Source organism: Dermacentor andersoni, chromosome 4 (genome assembly GCF_023375885.2).
Source record: "Dermacentor andersoni chromosome 4, qqDerAnde1_hic_scaffold, whole genome shotgun sequence".
Lineage (NCBI taxonomy): Eukaryota > Metazoa > Arthropoda > Arachnida > Ixodida > Ixodidae > Dermacentor > Dermacentor andersoni.
The window spans coordinates 180,765,029-180,773,836 of record NC_092817.1 but is presented as its reverse complement, the minus strand read 5'-3'; the positions used below and the strand labels follow the sequence as shown (position 1 = coordinate 180,773,836).

Genomic DNA, 8,808 nt, shown 5'->3' with positions numbered 1-8,808 from the left:
CCGCGTCCTCATGGCCGAAGCGGTGACAACGACTGCAGCGAAGCACTTTGCAGTCCCGACGTATGTGCCCGGTGCTCTTGCAGCGCGGACAGAGCGGAGCGCGGCCTGGAACAACGACGAGAGTCAGCTCTCCGGCTATCTTGAGCTGGTGTGGAATGTCGTCGACTTTGACGTCTCCATGCAATTGCAGTCTAACTGAGCGAGTTGTCGAGGCCTTTTCAGTGACGCCTTGCACACGCCACTTCTCCCGCGTCACCTCCAACACTTTGCCGTAGGGTGTCAGGGCCACACGAATGTCTTCGTCGGTCACGCCGTGCAGCAACCAGTGTAGCTTTAAGCGAACCTCCCGGTTGTTTCGATCGATGAGCAAACATGGGCGATCCTTTACCTTCACGTTGACAGCGGTGAGCAATTTCTGAGCGGCGTCAGCACTCGTCATTGTTACAGCCCACACGTGTTTCATCTGATACGCCCCCAACGCCACAATGTCGGGGAGCGCACCTATATTGGCCAAAGTGTCCTGGTAGTCTTCGACAAGGTAGGGCCGAGTTCTTGGGTCGCCGTGCATAAAAACGGTGTTCGCGACGATGCGTCCGGATGGCAGATTGGACAGAATAACCTGATAATCTTCGGCAGTAGAAGCAAAAAACCTGTTACCGCGGCCCGCCTGGGCCGCCGAAACCGCTCCATGGGAGCAAGCCATCCCGCGACCGTTTCACTTGAAAGCCGCAAGTGGAATGACGCCTGCTATGTCTCCTCGTTAGTGCATTCCCCATTCCACTAACGAGGAGACATGGCAGGCGTCAGTTAAAGCACTATATACACGATGGGAATAAAAGTGCAAAAGTTTTCGCACAACTTCGTTCGCAAGCGCGCGAAAGATACAGACAGATACTGCAGATAATGGTCGCGGGTGCACCTACGTGTGTCTAAAAAAAAAAAGAAGTAAAAACATTACTCCCCGTCGGGGAATCGAACCCCGGTCTCCCGCGTGACAGGCGGGGATACTGGCCACTATACTAACAAGGATTTTTTCTTTCTTTATCACCAGTTTGGCACTTCCAAACACAGAACTCATAAATACAATTTTACAAGTACAATAAAAGACGCGTGAGCCTTTTCATGGCTGGAGTGTGAAGCTAAAATGGCTCAGAGAAGCCAGCTTATCAAGCACAGGTATCCAATCCGGTGGGTTTCTCTGGATTTTGAGAACATCTCGTATGTACACACAGTTTTCACTGAAGTTTTGCATGGCCGATCTTGCGTTGACATCCGCATTTCTGACCGCCATCATCGTTTTCCACACACTATGCAAACACAGTAACATGAACATGTCGCATGGCATTTCATCAGGATCTTCACATGGCAAGAATCGGATACCAAAGGGTGTTACTGGCAAATCTTTCTGAAGTGTCCGTTTAAGGATGTCCCACAGGAAAACAGCATCGTGACAGTCCAAAAAGATGTGTTCTATCGTTTCCTCCTTTCGACATATCAGGCAGTGTAATCCCCATGAGACAAAGATACCTTTGCTTTGAAGCCACGGTTTTACAGCGAGCGTACCCGTGTGCAGTTGGAAAAACAATGATTTAGATGACGCTCTTACTGGCATTTTTCGAACTCGTTTTAATACGTCTCGTTCTGGTCCTAGTTGATAGATGGAGCGGTACAACGGTATTGGTAAAAAAACATCAATTAGATCTTTGCACAATCGTTTACGTGCCACTGCGCTCAAATATTCTAAGGAAAACCGTGGCTTCAGTACTTGATATGCAGACACTATTTCGCGCCAAAAACTGCTCAGTGTTCCAAGCGTATCTACATTTGATGACACAATATAACCCGGGATATGATTACACAGCCTCATGTGTATAACAGTACGCAAGAAAACATCGCTTTGGTCTCTCAGAAAGAAAAACCTTGAAACTATTTGTTTCAAAAATAAATGACACAGACCAAGCCCTCCGTGTCGCACCGAAAGGAACAAGTTTGACCGACTGGTGCGTTCCCAGGTAGAATTCCATGTATAGGTGGCAAACACTGTGTAATTTTTGGACACGTTCTGCTCATACTGAACACTTGGAGTACATAAAACACTTTTGCAACAAAAAACACATTACAGACTGCGGCGGGGGAAAACATAGAAAAGTTATGGCCTCCCCATTTTTCAGACTGATCCTTGAGCCTTTCTGTCTCTCCTGCCCAGTATTCTGCAGTATTTCAATAATGCTAAAGAGGAACCCCCAAGTATCTAGCAGGAATACTTGTCCATCTCATGTTTGCATACGCCTCCGGCGTTTGCCCCCAATTTCCATGCCAAATTCCCAGAGATTTATCCCAGCTAATGGCACTTCCGGTAGCACTGCAGAATGATGTAGCTTCCTTAACAGCTTCTTTAATACTGTCCTTGTCTTTGCAGAATATGGCTATGTCATCCGCATATGCCAGTATCTTTACTTCAGTAGCATAAAAGGAATAACCATGCACCCTTGTATTTATGCTAATTTTTAAACATAAGGGTTCCAAATAAAGTGCAAAAAGAAGAGACGAACACGCACACCCTTGTTTTATACCTGACAGTACTGGAATGTTTTCACTTAAGGTATTGTTGATTATAAGGTTTAGTGCACACCTTTCATACACCATCTTGATGCCTTCAGTGATAACACTACCTACATTACAATGTTCTAATAATAACTTTAATATGTCATGATTAACTCTATCAAATGCTTTCTGAAGATCCAGTTGTATCATAGCTATGTTGTCGTGAGTCATGTCGCAGCTTTCAAGGATAGTTCTAGCGGTGTGTATGTTTGTGTAAATTGTCCTGCCTTTGATGCCACATGTCTGGTGAGGTAATACGAGGTGTCTGATAACGCTCTGCAATCTCTTGGCTAGCACCTTCGTAAATATTTTGTAGTGTACATTCGTGAGACTTATAGGTCGATAGGCCTCTACAGCCAACAATTTCCTGGGATCATCCGATTTTGGAATAAGTACTACATGGCATTTCCTAAAAGATAAAGGTGCTCTTTTTTGATCGTAGCACCCATTTATCACGCGATGTAACGCTTGTGCCAGTTCTTCCTTGAAGCATTTGTAAATGACAGCCCCTAGTCCATCAGGCCCAGGTGCTTTGCCGGTGCTTAGTTCATCAATGGCCTGTTTTACTTCATGCACACTAATTGGCAGTTCAAGCGTTTGTCTTACTTCATCACCTAGCCTTGGCATGAGCGACAGAAATTCGTTTCGAAAGGCTTCTGTATCTTTTATTTTTGGGCTTAGCAGTTTTTGATAGCATTCAACAAACGCTTTCTCTATCGATTCCTTGTCACGTGTGACTTCGTTTTTATATCTTATTTCTTTTAGATCTTTTTTTACTGCTTGCCTTCTTTCTTCACCGAGTGCCCGTTTAGTAGGCGTTTCCCCTAGCCATAGTCTTTCAGCCCGAGCTCTGACGATCTCCTCCACGATATTTCTTTTCATCTATCACTTCGAGCTTACTTTTAAGGTCACGTAGTTCCTTGCTAAAGTGTCCAGGGTTAGCACTCTCAACCGCAATCATATAATCTAACGTGCTCCTAAGTTCTTTCTCTTGCTGTTTTTCAATGCTGCGCCGCACGCAAGCTCGTTCAATCACCGCATTCTTTACTTCATTCTTAAATTGCTCCCAAAGCGCTGTGAAATTGGAAGATTCAACCGAACACATTTCGAATATCTTTTCCTTTACTTTTTTAACAAAAATTTCATCATCCAACAGTGTATCGTTTAATTTCCACAAGTTCCAACTGAACTTGGACACTTTTGTCTCGGTTCCTAGTGTCGCTATTACCAAGCAGTGATCACTAAATGTGACGTTCTTTACTTTGTATTTAGTAATGTGTGGTATCACAACTGCCGGAACATATATGCGATCTAGTCTAGCATGACTTACACCTTGGTAGTGCGTATACTGTGCGTGCTCATCGCCGTCAAAAATGCAACCAACGTCATCTAGTTCAAGTTTGTTTAAAAGCGCGTTTAACAGTGTCGCACTTCTATCGTGGTAAGTCAATCTGTTGGCTCTGTCTTGCGGCCTGCACACACAATTAAAGTCTCCAAATAAAATTATGTTTCTTTCGTACGTCATGCATGTTCTCAGGTTTTCTATGTATTCTACACGTTCGTTAATGTTATTCGGAGCATACACACATATTGCACGCCAAAGGAGGCCACAAAAGCCAAAGTCGATGAATAGTAGCCTGCCATCATCACTGGACTTTACAGAATGCGCTACAATATCGGTGCATTTTCGAACAAGTATCATGCAACCCGCTGAAGTTCCTTTAGCATGAGAAACACATACATTATACCTATCCCTGAAAGGTTCGACCATTCTGTCCCTTTGCTCATCACTTTCTACTTTGGTTTCCTGCACTGCCATTATGTCAATGTCATTTTCCTACAAGAGACGGCTTAACTGGCACTGCCTCCTGCGGGCTGCCAAACCCCTCGCATTCAGGGTCTCTACACAAGGTGGAACTGTCAGATTAACAGCCATTTTCGGATTAGCAAACAGCCGGAATGATACTCACATCTGGACAGGCAGTGATAGCAAAAACCAGCACAGGTCACATTCTACTTCTCCGCTAGGTAACGTCTTATACTGAGGACAGGCTGCTGAACACACTTCGCGCCCCGCTAAAGCGGGGACGATGTTGAAGCCGTCCGCCTATCAGGCGGTATCTTCGACTTCGGTTTGAGGCCCATTCGCCTCGTTATAGCGGTCTTCGGTGACGGCTCGCTGCTGCTCGATGCTTCGAGTGAACCTTGAGATTCGTCGGAGGCCTCACGAGGCCTCTTTGCAGCTGCTTTAGCGGCTGCTGTCATTTCAACATCCTCAATGCCTTCGGTCTCGTCTTTCGCGGTCGTCACTGATGCGCTTACTAAAATCACGTCCTTTCTCTCATTGACGTTTTGGTCGTTAGTCGGCTTCCCAACTAGCACACTATTTGCCTCGCCAGATTGGCTGCCGCCGGGCCCAGTGGAGTTTTTCTGAAGTGAAGACGCCTCAGAGGGTGTGCTGTCTGCCGCCGGTTCTTCGGTCGTTGCTCGGGATGCTGCATCGGCATCAGCATGGTCCATTATGTGCTCAGCCATCTCGTCGCCTTTAACTGGGCTTGTTACCGCTGCATAGGATCGCACGCAGTCTTGTTCTTCGTGGCCGAATCGTCGGCAGAATGCACAGCGTGGTATGCGACACTCGCGCCTGATATGTCCAGTTCCATTGCACCGGAGGCATAGCGGGGGACTTCCTGGTACATGCACGAGCGCTAAGTTTTCCGCGACGCGCACCTAATGAGGCAAGTCTTCAACTGTAATTCCAGGCTTTGGCTAGAGTGTCACCAAACGGGTGGTGGACCCTTTATCATTACATCCCGGTACTCGCCACTTTTCTCTGGTGATATCTGTAACCTTTCCGTAAGGGGTTAACGCTGCTCGAACTTCGTCGTCGTGCACGAAATGTAACAGCCAATAAAGCTTTAGTCTGATGCCTTGGTTGCAGGGGTCATAAACTACGCAGGGCTGGTCTTTCACGTTGAATGTTTCTGCCGCAAGCATCTTTTTCTTCGAAGCTTCATCACGGAAGGTCACCGCCCATACATGATTCATTTGGAAAGGGCCAAGGGCCACCACTTCCGGCAGCAGTGCAAGACGCGCGAGCGCATCTCGAAAGTGCTCGACCCGATACGGCCTGGTTTTAACGTCGGCATGCAAAAATACTGTGTACAAAACTGATGTACCTGAAGGCAGATGAGGCAAAACAACTTGATAATCCGGGTAAGGCTTATCCGTACACCTGGTGCCACGGCCGAGGGCCGCTGTAACCGCCCCTACGGAGCAAGGCATTCCGCGTCCGTTCACTGCGGTGGCCGGAAGTGGAATTATACTAACGAGGAGACATGGCAGGCATAAGTTAAAGCACTATATACACGATGGGAATAAAAGTGCAAAAGTTTTCGCACAACTTCGTTCGCAAGCGCGCGAAAGATACACACAGATACTGCAGATAATTGTCGCGGGCGCACCTACGTGCGTCTAAAAAAAAAAAAAACAAGTAAAAACATTACTCCCCGTCGGGGAATCGAAGCCCGGTCTCCCGCGTGACAGGCGGGGAGACTGGCCACTGTACTAACGAGGATTTTTTCTTTTTTTTCTTTCATGGTATTTATTATAGTTGCATTCAACCAGACGTTCACCAGTTCTGCATAGTCAGAGAATGGAGGGCACAATAAATGTCACACACAGAAAAGGCAGCGTTCATACTGTGAGTAGAAACGTTCCTGTCACTTTAGAAGGGTGGCAAGGATAACCACCTCACCAAAATAGGGTACCAGTCCGGTTGTACACCGAGTCCATCATAAACCTGCTTTAGGTGTAGTGTCATTTGGATGAACTTTGCCCTTGTAGGTACAACCGTTTCGGCGTTTCGGTCCATCATTCGCGTTTTTCACAAACTGTGCATTCCCATGACGAAAAACATATCGAAAGGTGCACTATTGTCAGAGGTTGGCAGCAGGTATCGCACAGTATGAGCGTTAATTTCAAAGTCTTTCTTTAAAGTCCGTTGGAGGACATCCGAAAATGGGATGGCGTCAGTGCGGCTAATAAAACAATGTTCAATTGTCTCTGGTACATCACAAAGGCGACAGTTAACAGAAGAGACAGAGCAGGGGGATAAATACATTTTGCGAACTTGCTTTAGCACATCGTGGCCTGGCAATTTAATGTATATTGATCGGTATAATGGAGGTGGAAATAGCATGGATAGTAAGTCTTTGTACAACGTTTTGCGCGATACAGTATACAAGTATTCAGTGGAAAACCGAACTTTCAGGAAACGAACCGCCAAGTAAACTTCTTGCATGAACCCCCACAAGCATAAACGCGAAGAAAAATTGGAAGAAACAATTAAATCAGGTAACGCATTAGCAAGTGTGACTTGCATGTATGAACGAAATACAGGATGGGAAGTATCGCGAAAAAAGAAGAAACGAGACACTATCTGCCGCACATAAAGATGTACTAAGCCCAGCCCACCTTCACTAACAGGTCTAAAAATATTGTCTCGCCTCATGGGCTCCAAAGTTGAAGACCATACAAAGGTTGCAAAGATACGGTGAAAGCGTTGGATGTATAGCCTAGCACAATGGATAACTTGCAATACATAGAAAAGTTTTGTTGCCAAGAACTTATTGCAGGCTTCGGCTTTCCCAAAAATAGAAAGTCGTTGTGGAACGAATGTCTGGGCGTAACTTTGCAGTACCGAAACCCGTTCTTTCCAATAGTGTGCCCTTAATTTATATGCGTCTAGCGGCACGCCAAGATACTTTGGCGGGACATCAGTCCACTTAACGCCTGCAAACTGTTCTGGTGTATAGCACCATGAGCCAAACCATAAGCCTAAACTTTATGAGGAGTTCATTCGCGCTCCTGATACGCTGCCAAATTCTTCTATTTTCGATACTACTTTTTCAACACTGGACTTATTCGTGCAGAACAACGCTAGATCGTCTGCATAAGCTAAGACATTAACTTCATTGCCCGGTATATAGAAGCCATGGATGTGACTCGACTGAATTACGCTTAAGCATAGCGGTTCCAGATAAAGGGCGAATAGTAGTGGGGACATCGGCCATCCTTGTTTTACTGATGAGCAAATAGAAATGGGTTCGGAGAGTTGGCCATTAATAACTAAACGAGTAGTACAACAGGTGTAGCAAAGCTTACGCCTTTAAGCACTATGGAGCCAACATTGAGACGCTCCAGAAGAGAAAATAAATAGGAGTGATTGACACAATCAAAAGCTTTAGCAAGGTCTACCTGGAGCATTGCAAGCTGCTCAGTGGAACCAGAACAGTATTGAAGAAGGGTACGGGCGATATGTATGTTGGTTTGAATTGATCGGCCCCTGCTTCCACACGTCTGATGGGAACCAATTAGAATTGACATCGCAAATTGCAATCTACTGGATAGAACTTTCGCAAAAATTTGGTAATCCACGTTTGACAATGTGATTGGTCGATAGCCTTCAACAGAACGCAGTTTCTCTTTATCTGAACTTTTGGGAATTAAAACTGTGTGGGTTTTGCAAAAAGACTGCGGAAGGGCGTCAACCTCTAAACTCGTAATGAAAATATCCAATAATATGGGGCTGATAATTGATTGGAAAGCTTTGTAAAATTCACTTGATAGTCCATCGTGGCCGGGTGTTTTCGACAAAGGCAGCTGATCAATAGCTAGCTCAATTTCTTGAATCGTAAGGCTACCACTGATGACTGCACAGTCATCATCCTGTAATGGTTTGACAAGAGATACAAAACTCTAAAACTTTTGCATCGTGATCGTCCGGAGGTGCACTAAACAACATAGTGTAGAAAGTTTCGAACTGAGAAATTATGTCATTCGTATTTGTTAGAAGACTACCTTCGGAGTATATTTCCGGAATTACTTTGGAAATACCGTGACGTCGCTCGTCAAGTAAAGCTTGACGTGTTGGTTGCTCAGATTGCAGAGCACGCCTGTTTCGAGATCAATTTCGCGCACCTCTGTAACGTAGTGCGTCATACTTTTGTAACTCACATTTAATGTTTTCTATGTCGACAATGTAAGTGCCTGGCATTTCGCATTCATTCTCATAAAGGCTACATAGGCTCTTAAGAAGCGTTTTTTCTTCATTCTTTTTATAGAATGATTTCACCGATCCAATTTCTATAGCCACTGTACGAACCTTTTGTTTAAAAAGTTCCCAAGCAGCAAATAATGGCA

The 8,808-nt window shown here is 45.3% G+C and overlaps 1 non-coding gene across 1 annotated transcript; it reads right to left on the bottom strand.

The window, feature by feature from the left end:
• Positions 1 to 957: 957 nt before the first annotated feature.
• TRNAD-GUC (transfer RNA aspartic acid (anticodon GUC)) lies at positions 958 to 1,029 on the bottom strand. The gene has a single exon. It is a non-coding gene; the product is annotated as a tRNA-Asp (tRNA).
• Positions 1,030 to 8,808: the final 7,779 nt, after the last annotated feature.